Raw genomic sequence first — 9,897 nt, forward strand, 5'->3', positions numbered from 1 at the left:
GGGGCATTGATTGGCAGCATCTTGTGGCATTTTCGGATATTTACGAGAAAAAAAACGAGAATATGTGCACAATTAACGTACATCAATTTGAATATTTGCATATCTTTCCCATAGGCAGGCCAAAGCAACAAGCAAAACATCTCAAAACCCGCCCCCAGTAAGGAAAGCGTGCTTTCATGTGGGTCGCACAAATACAGCAGCCAGTGGGACAAATGCTGCTCTGCTTTAATATCATATCACAGGGGACGTCAGCCTTATCAGCGGGGCCCAGTGATGCCGCATGGAACATGCTGCTCACATCTGGACTGATGCGAGGCTGAGGGAACACAATCCTCTCATGTGAGACCTCATGATGTCACCCTCTGTGAAATGAAAAAAAACGCGCAGCAAATCCGTCTTTTTTGTGCAGCTTCAAGTACATGTTCAAGTTGTTCTGCTTAATAATGTCATTTGGATATTATGCTCTCATTTTTCTAATTAATCTGTGTGACATGTACGATGCTTATTAGAGACGTTCAAGTGTAGTGTCTGAAAGATTTGTTCGTTTATTTCAACTAATTCCAACAACAACAAAAATGTTGATATGCTTGTTCTTCCTTTGCGAATATATTTGTTCTTTCCAGGCAGTTTTTGTGTAAGAGAATTTTCCTTAAATCTTAATATAAAGCATTAGGATTAGTAGGGGTGTCAGTCGATTCAAATCTTTAATCATAATTAATTGCATGGCTTTAATAATTAACTCACGATTAATCGCAAATAATCAATTGTTTTATTTCTGTTCTAAATATACAATAAAATAAATTTTAATTTTTTTCAGTTTTTCATACTGTTAACATAAAAGTGGAAAAATAATAATAAATTATAAAATAAATATTAATAATAATGTGTTAGATAACCTGAGCTGAAACTAAGAATTATTATAATTCAATATCTGAATTTTTTTATTTTATTGTATATTTAGTACAGAAATAAAACGAGTGATTATTTGCGATTAATCGTGAGTTAATTATTAAAGTCATGCAATTAATTATGATTAAAGATTTTAATCGACTTTCTACTGTATGTTGTGTAAATACACTTACGCTATGTTTAATTGTTTCAACAAAACTTTGATAACATTTTCTTGTTCTACTGGCAAGTAATTTTTCTTAAATTAAATGTCTTTTCCTTCTTTCTTTTTTTTAATCCTAGTTCCGGCAGCTGTGGAACAACTTTGGCAGTAAATGAGATTTTCCCGACCAAGTCACAATAGTTTCATACCAAAAGTAGCAATAATTTAACACATGACTAGAAACAACAACACTGTAACTAGATCACACCCTGCCTGCACAAAATAGCATGTTAAAGTGGCATAACAGAATCACAAGCCTTACTTGGTGAAACAAATTAATTCAATCAATGCACAAATAATATGCAATGTATGTGGGTTGGAGGAATTATTTCAGGCATGACTCATTCATCTACAGCATAGCTCAGTGTGTTGGTGTGCCTGTCCAAATCATTTTCTTGTCCTCCTCCGGTTAATTCAATTTAATTCTCGTCCGTGGACACTGACATGTTTTTTTGTTGCATTGAGTTAGTACAAGTACAACACTGTCACTTTGATTTTCTCCTCCCTCTTTGCCCTGATTTCGGATTTCTTAAAGGGATTGCTGCTACTATATTTGGCCAATTGGAGGCATTTCTCAATGCAAATGAGGCTCGACGTGCGCGACTGTTAGCAGTTTAGAGGGTGGCGTCCGCACATTTGATAAATATGGATTTTTTTTGTACGAAGGAATTTAGAACCCTGTGCTGAAAATCAGTCCTACTCAAGAGTGTGAAGTATGAGATTAGTTGGTAAAAAAAATCCCCCCCAAAAATTGGTAGGGGGAGGAAAACATTGAAAGTTGATGTAAGCGTATACGAACGTATGCGCTCTACATACAGCGTAGGATTCTATGTTGGCTGTGAAAAAGACATCCGTCAGTGGTGTTGACAAGGACCTGCCGAGTTTTGATGAAGATGAACGACTTCGCCAGCGAGTTGAATTATCAAGGTAAGGGGAAACTTCGACGTGGGACCTTTTCATACCAATCAATGTAGAAAAACGAGGTAGAAAATAAAAACACGATGTGACACTTCCAATGTAATAATATTATATATTTTTTTTTTTAAATAGTAAGGATAAGCAGTACGGCAGTATGACTAAACATTTTATATATGTATACATATATATATATATATATATATATATATATTTTTTTTTTTTTTTTTTTTTTTTAATATTTTTTATTGCAATTAATTAAAAAAATAAATACATGTAAATACAATTAAATCAATCTAATCAAATAAATGCAAATACATTCAAATAAATAAATACATAAAATATATCAATATTGTATGCCTGCTGAATTATTCCTTCACATTCCTTTGTGGACAAAAATAACCGAATCCTAGCAACAAAAACAAGAACAGAAAACCTGACTACAATTTCAGGAAAAAGAACAGTAAAGTAAACTTTCATGCAACTCTTAATCCCATTTGGAGAAATTCTTCCAAGTTTGCTTTCTTAATGTAACATATACATTCCTCAGTGTTCCTCAATCTGCATTCAAATGCGACCCATCAATATCGATTGAGCAAAACAAATGTATGCAGATGAGCTTGTTTTTATGCTAGCCTCCGCCAACGCAATTCCGAGCAGACGGCGAGCTGATCGGGTGACGGCTGCTTGAAAGCGGCCATTGAAGCCCCACATGCCTGAGGGGTCATCTTTCCGTGCGGGCGAGCCAGATAAGCAGCTGCTGAAAATGTATGTATGCTTAAGCATTACGCGCTTACAATTGGGGGGCTCCCACAACGCGTGCCTTTACTGTATCAGATAGACTGGAAGATGTTAGAAGTATTCTTACAGTGAAAACAAAACCGTTGCAACACATTTCTTGTTTGTACTGTATCAAATTATCGTACCCAATAGCAGTGCTTATTCATTCAATAGCCAACTTAGCTCAAGCTATCATGTGCTCAAGTGTGAAAGATTTACGGTTATTTTATGCTTGAATGCAAAGTTCACCACTTGTACTGTCGGGGCCAAGAAAAGTTGTGGCAGACGAGAGAGCCGGCACAATCAAATGAGAGGAACAGTTGTCATACGCCCCTTTTGCATTTGCCGCAATTCAAGGAACTCCCGCTGTCAAACATATTCTGAAGGTAAAGTTTAGAGAAAGTGTTTGGAATTGACACACATAAATCAAGGAACATGTTCACATTGTTTTGCTACCAATTGAGATATGTGTGATCAATGTAAGGAAGAAGACCACTGAATCAATAAAATGTAGTGTTGTCACTATCGAATATTTTTTAGAATTGATTAATCTATCGATTAATCGACGAAGCGGATTCATTTTAATTTTGCATTAAAGTGTATTACAAAAGTAAACGAGCATTAGCTAAGGAGCTAGCTAGCTAGCACCTGGGGCTAAAGCCAAACTGTGGCAGTGTTTTTACTTTCTGGACATGGATTTGCCACCTCTGATGTCAATTCATCGATTGATGATACACCCAGGTCTACAAAACAATTTTGGAGTACGTAAACTGTTAGCGCATTCTCAAGTTTTGGGAATGTGCTTGTGGATCGACCAAAGGAAGAGGGTCCAATTTACTGATTTACAGAGAATCCGGATTGGGACTTTTGGAAGAGGTGGTTTCTAGAATCTGGATGATTCTTCAATAAGACTTATCTTCTCGTGTGTATTTGTGACTGTTTTTGACGCCACACTTCTCGGTCAAACATAATTCAAATGTTCATAGCATTAAACCTCAACAGCTGCGCCGCTGGGAATAATATGGACTCAGGCATCTGCGGACAATGCCTGGCAAAGCTTAACTCACGCTGGGTCCTAAAAATAATACACGTCAACGCTCGAGATCTAAATGGATTATCAGTCGGCAATAAAAGACGAAGCGTTGAACCCTTATTTGCAGGTGTATAGCTGTGATGCCACTTTAATTCCGGAGCGCTGTGTTGTTTTGCTAGGAGATAAGGGGAACATTGCTCCCTTCATAAAAGTAACGCCATCATTTTATACGGCCACTGTCACTTGCATCCATTCAAATTAGGGTGGGCAGGCTATGCCCCAGATATGCTGCATAAATGATGATGGTCGGGATCAGGTTTGCAACAATGGTGCTTTGGGTAAAATTAAGGTTTAGAGCTTAAGCAGAAGTGTGTGAAAAGGTACTTTTGGAGTTTTTATGGTATAATTGTGAAAAATGAATCACTTTTTTTGAGGGTCATCAACATGCCATACAAAAATGATAGAAGTGTATCCTGGAGACATTTGTATGGATTTAAAACGTGCCACACACCGAGCGACGCGGTTGAACAATTACGAACAAATTACCATCTGCAACTTGCACCCACACACCTGCCAATTGATCCTTGCACAACAAAGTGCAATGGGAAGACTGCGGCTCCTGGTATATAATAAATCAAATTCAATCAAATCAAAAAATGAAATCGTTGAAAATTTGCTCCATCGTGAAAACGAGTTTTGTCTTCTAGATCTATTGTTTTTAATGTTCTGTTCCAATCATCCAAATGTTTTTGTGAGTTGTAATCTTCCCTTCTTATAGGTAAAGTATCAAATCAAGAACACTGAAAATGTTAAAAAGATAAAGACTGGCCAGAAAACGCTCCACCTTCATCCGTGCGACGGTTAATAAGGACAAGCGATTCCATAAAAGGTGTTTAACCTGCTTTTTGACCCACCCTTTCATGGGTGCCCCCCTCCCCGCGCTGAACGGCCACCCACCCAACCTCAGTCTACGTCACCTGGAGTAAATACAAAAAAGTCTAAAGAGCTTGTGGCAGTGGGCAGGAAGAGAAGCATCAAGCGCAGACCCCGCACATGACCAAGGGTGGCGGGGGGGATCTATTGAGGCCAATCTGAAAACAGCAAGGACTGCAAGCAGGTAGGTGGCCTTCGACGTGAAGATGAGGAAAATGTACCGCAGCTTGTTGTTATTTCTGCGTTTTGTCCGGGAGGAATACAAATAGGCACCGTAAACAGCTTGCGTTGTAAAACACTCGCGTGAAGAATATGAGCCAGCACTTGATCTTAAAAGACCAATAAAGTTCCTGGCTGTATTTACTTAGCGTTAAATGTGATACGACGACTTTCGGTTCCCACACGGATCATTGAGATGTACACCCAAGGCAGGGTTTGCCATATGATTTTGACGTGAAATCAATTTAATAATGCGTGCAGCCTTTCTCACTTTGAATGTCACGCTTCCTAAACTGGTAAGTTGCTTGCAGGCGTTGGCGAGCGTGAGAGTCAGGAGCTGTGAGGGTGTTAGGGCCTGATGAACTTTAGACGGCGGTATCAAATTGTTACGTGGCCTTCAGAGAGGAGGGGTTGGACCTGGGATAAACAAGATACTTTTTTCACACCGTAAACAAACAAGCAGCTGATACTATTCACGCTCGTGATGCTGCAAACATGAAGCACGTTGCGTTCCTATCCCGCGTCTGAAGTCAAACATCACGCTGAAGGGAAAGGCAGGAGTTCACAGCCGCAAATAACAAACTGGCTTTTTGTGCTCCCGACCAAGTGGTCCGCGCGGATCCGTTTGTCAGCCCGTCGCAATTAACCAAATGTGGAAATCCGCCGGGAAGTTCAAATATGCCCATTAGTGCTCGTTTGTCACCGCAAGGTCTTGTCAGCAGGCCAAGTTCTGTCATGCCAAGAAATGCAATGCAGGACATTTGAGAAGCTGCAGAGGCTGTGTCAAGCCTTTGCGGTCAGAGGTGTAGTCACCAGGTGGCTGGACCAGCAACACTTGTCACGGAGCGAGAGCCAAAGATATTAGATATTGTTTCGTCCGAGGTGTGTGTGTGTGGGGGGGGGGGGGGGGGGGGGGTTCCGCAAATATCATGAAAAAGAACGGTTGTTTCTCAAATGTGATACGGTCAACTTTGATAACTCATTTCTTGCCTCTCCCCACATAAAAATAAGTGTTTTTGGTAATTTTTCCAAATTGGTATAATTCATCTATACTGTATATATATATATATATTAGTGATGTCAAAGTTTAAGTGTTAACTCATTGATTAATCTCCCAAAAATATTATATTAATCATGTATTAACGTAGATTGGTCACACTATTAAATTTGACAGCAGATGATCTTTTAGCTTGACAGCGGTTACATTGAAGGTAACGCAGGTTGTGTTTGAGCAATAAACATAACTACATGCATTACAAGTAAAGCATTTAATAATTATTTGCGTATGACATTCAGAATATTTGTTCATGTCAAACTACTCGAGTCTTTTTTTTCCCCCCCATTTTAAATTATGCAAGTAATTAAACTGATTAGAAAAGGAGGAGGATGAGAGTGTGCAGTGGATAAAAAAATGTTGAAGTCGTTCCCATAACGTTAAATGTCGAAATAATTAACACATAACAGGTGCTCTTCAAATTTGGCGGGCAAAAAATGTTGATAAAAAGCATTTTTAATTAAGCGATAAATCAAAATTCTAGGATGTGATTAATCAGATTTTTTTTATATATATATTTGACAGCTCTAATATATATATATATATATATATATATATATATGATTTTTAATTGATATAATATATTTTGGGATTCCGTTTCAAAGCCAAAGAGGCTGGCAAATATTTTGTGGGCAACGCACTCTTCATCAAAAGAAATATGCTGTTCATAAAAAGAGCCTCAGCCAAACACTTAAATGTAAAAAGGGGGAATGTATTGAATAAAAAGAGGCCCGTTGCCAAGATGCGTTTTTCTAGCAGCATGTTTTGTATTCAGCAAATGTGTTTTTCTCGACAAGAGCTAGTATTACTGCTAGAGGCCAACATTGTACTTAACACATTGCACGTCGGGCACATTTGTCCAAGTGAAAATAAAAACTAGCAGAAGGCAAGCTGTGTTCACCCAAAATGCACTGCAGGTAATTTATTTGTATCGTGTAATGATGCACTTGTCAACACATCAACCCTTATTAGCTGTTAGAAAAATAATATGTTGCTTTCAAGTAATGGCGAATCACTGGATTGCAATCGCATGCATGTCAATGCCAAGCAGTTGTGGGACAAACAAATTAACATTATGCAATTTGAAGTGTCCAAAATGAAAATCCAGTCATTTGGACAAATTGCAGCTCACTTATACAATCTCGACGTAAGTGCAGGGGCGTCTCCGCTTTACTCCACCCTGTATTTAAAAAAAAAAGTGGGGGTGGAAGTGGGGGGGGGGGGTAGGAGGGTAGGATCAATTCAAAACTGTCATTACAGTTGTTGTTTTTCCAGCCCTCATTGTAATCAACTCATATCTATGTCTCATCTATAAAATCATTCATGGTCGATCATCCCCTCCTCTCCGCCATTTTATTAACATTTGAACAACTGACCATAGGAGAACCAGAGGTGTTGTTCAAACTGCTTTCTCTGTCCGAGCTGCTACCGAGGGGAATCTCAAATAGTAAATGTATTGCTTTTGTTATGAAAAAGTCATTTTAACTTAATAGTATTTTCGTGAAGGTATTGTTATTGTTGTGCATTTAATTTTTTGCTAGGGTGACATTTACGATCTGTCTCGGGAATGCGAATGAAAAATAGCTAATTCTGGCAATTTTTTTTATTGATATGTACTGTCCCTGTTACAAATCAATCAATCAAATCAATCGATCGTCACTAACCAGGTCAAGTACAGACGCACCTCTCAGTCCGTCACTGAGAGACGCCCCTTTTGTTGACAAATCACGGATTGACAAAATGCCCACTGTCGGTCGTAAAATAGTAATGACGTAAGCGCGGTTAAAAAAAAAATGACAGACTGATGATTACAGCTTGAAGCACTTCCGGATGACGTAGCAGCTAAATTTTGTAAATTGACCACTTCTGTTAGTTTGTATTTCTAGCCTATAAGTGTTTTTGATACAAATTAGCTGTAATTACGACTTTGCTACTACATTAGCATAGGTTAGTGATAGACCACTGCATGTGCTCTTATGCACAAATTCCGGTTACAAATTTCCCAAGTTGGAAATGTTAATCGCACAAACACACTCAACACTTTTCTAAACTCAACACTTTTCCAAACCTATGCATAGCCACAACTAGTCATGAGTGTCATTGTCCAGTGGGAAGGTTAGGCAATAGGTTCGCTCAACGTAAAAGAGGTCAAATGCTTTCACGAATGCTAATAAACAGCCACGGCATGAAATCACACAGGCAGTGCTTCGAGACAAATGTACCGTAAATCTCATGTTGCTCGACACCTGTGGCTTTTATGTGAATAGTTTGATGTTGCACAAACTGCATGATCATGATCAAATTGAAGCTAAGTCTCAAGTGCCCTGACATTACGAGGCTTTAATCGCATCCGTGTTGCAACGCTAAGCCTCGGAGCTCCTCACCTTGTTTATTTAAGGCCTCAACAAGTGCCTCTCCGAATTAACACAATCCTGACTGGGGGGGGGGGGGGGATTCCCAAGGGGAGGCATTCATCTGAAACTGTCATCCTGCTCATGTTACTGCCCCTCACTGGCTGCACGGAGGAACTGCAAGCTTGGGGGGGGGAAATTGGCCCTCAGTACTAGGGCAGCTCGATTATTAAGAAAATATTTATCACAATAATATTAGTAATAATTGAAATCACGATTAGGACGATCATTAATTTTTTGGTACAAAGCAACAAAATGTGTAAATGTAAAAAAAATATGAAACAAATTAAAAAAAAAATGTAAACACTAAGTATTCAAGTTCCTTTTGGATGAAACAAAATTTATTACATTTGTTATTTTAAAATAAAATAAAAATGTGCAAATGTGTACATTTAACTCAAATAACTCAAAATTAGTATTACTAATCAGGTGATTAAAATTTGTAATCGCAATTGATCGCATGACAAATTTTTATATATGTTCAAAATGTACAATAAAATGTAAGTTTTCATATTCTTGTTAACATAAAAGTGGGGGGAAACGTTCAACTAATATAAATATGGCTGCATCTTTTAGTCATTGATACAGTAATTTCACAATAATTCATACAATTGAGTTGAAAATGAAAAAGCTGTACTGTAAAAAACGAGTGTGATATTGATGTGTTGAGGTAATTTCTCTGCCACTTGATGGCATAACTGCATTTGTAAGACTGGTGACAAGTCAATGCATTTTTCTTTACATATTAAGAGCTATCAAATTTTTAACATGAAGTAACTTGTGAAATGATCCACATTTTTTAAATTGTCAAATACAACTTGCCCCCACAGTCTCCATAAATATATGCATTATTATTAAATTTATTACTGCTAAATTTTGACGTGGACGTGTCTGCTGCGTTGCGACAGTACAGACTTTCCAAGTAAGGGGCGGTCATCCATCGCGCGTAAAAAAAAATTGTAGCATTAAAGGAACTTTAAATTAACTCAAACTTAACACACTCATTTGACACCCCTAATTAATAATAATTTTTTGTTACGATTATGCTGATTTTGTAATTGTGGCGAATAATTGAAATTGTAATTGAATTTCGATTAATTGCAGAGCTCTCGCGGAAACTAAAATCGAACCAAGATTAAATATTAAATTTGAATAATTCTCATAAGCATATTAGTATTTACAGCACCTCACGACATGCTGACGATGTCCTTCCTCTTTTTGGTGGCAGAACCTTCGGAAATCTCCTCACGCCAAGATGAAAAAGTCGAAGGTGACCGATCAATCTGCCGCCGGGCAGAAGGGTAAGTGCAGAATGAAGGACACCTTCCCAAGACTGGATCAGTCACGGTTGTATGTTTGTGTAGCAGTAGTCCATCTTTTCAACAGTGTTTCACAGGATCTGGTGATCTAAGGCGAAATGTGAAAACATGTATGACACTCA

At 38.1% G+C, this 9,897-nt stretch overlaps 1 long non-coding RNA gene across 2 annotated transcripts in view; it reads right to left on the bottom strand.

The window, feature by feature from the left end:
• LOC147167573 (uncharacterized) overlaps window positions 1-9,897 on the bottom strand; it is a 158,885-nt gene that overhangs the window by 78,121 nt on the left and 70,867 nt on the right. Inside the window, exon 5 of one of the 2 annotated variants that reach the window (XR_015096391.1) lies at window positions 9,643-9,863. This is a non-coding gene — a long non-coding RNA (uncharacterized LOC147167573). Of the gene's footprint in view, window positions 1-8,926; window positions 9,864-9,897 lie in introns of those variants that run through there. The other variant, XR_015096390.1, reaches the window with a different exon arrangement.

The sequence above is a fragment of the Leptonotus elevatus genome, chromosome 10 (assembly GCF_054856555.1).
Source record: "Leptonotus elevatus isolate MCC_2025b chromosome 10, RoL_Lele_1.0, whole genome shotgun sequence".
Classification (NCBI taxonomy): domain Eukaryota; kingdom Metazoa; phylum Chordata; class Actinopteri; order Syngnathiformes; family Syngnathidae; genus Leptonotus; species Leptonotus elevatus.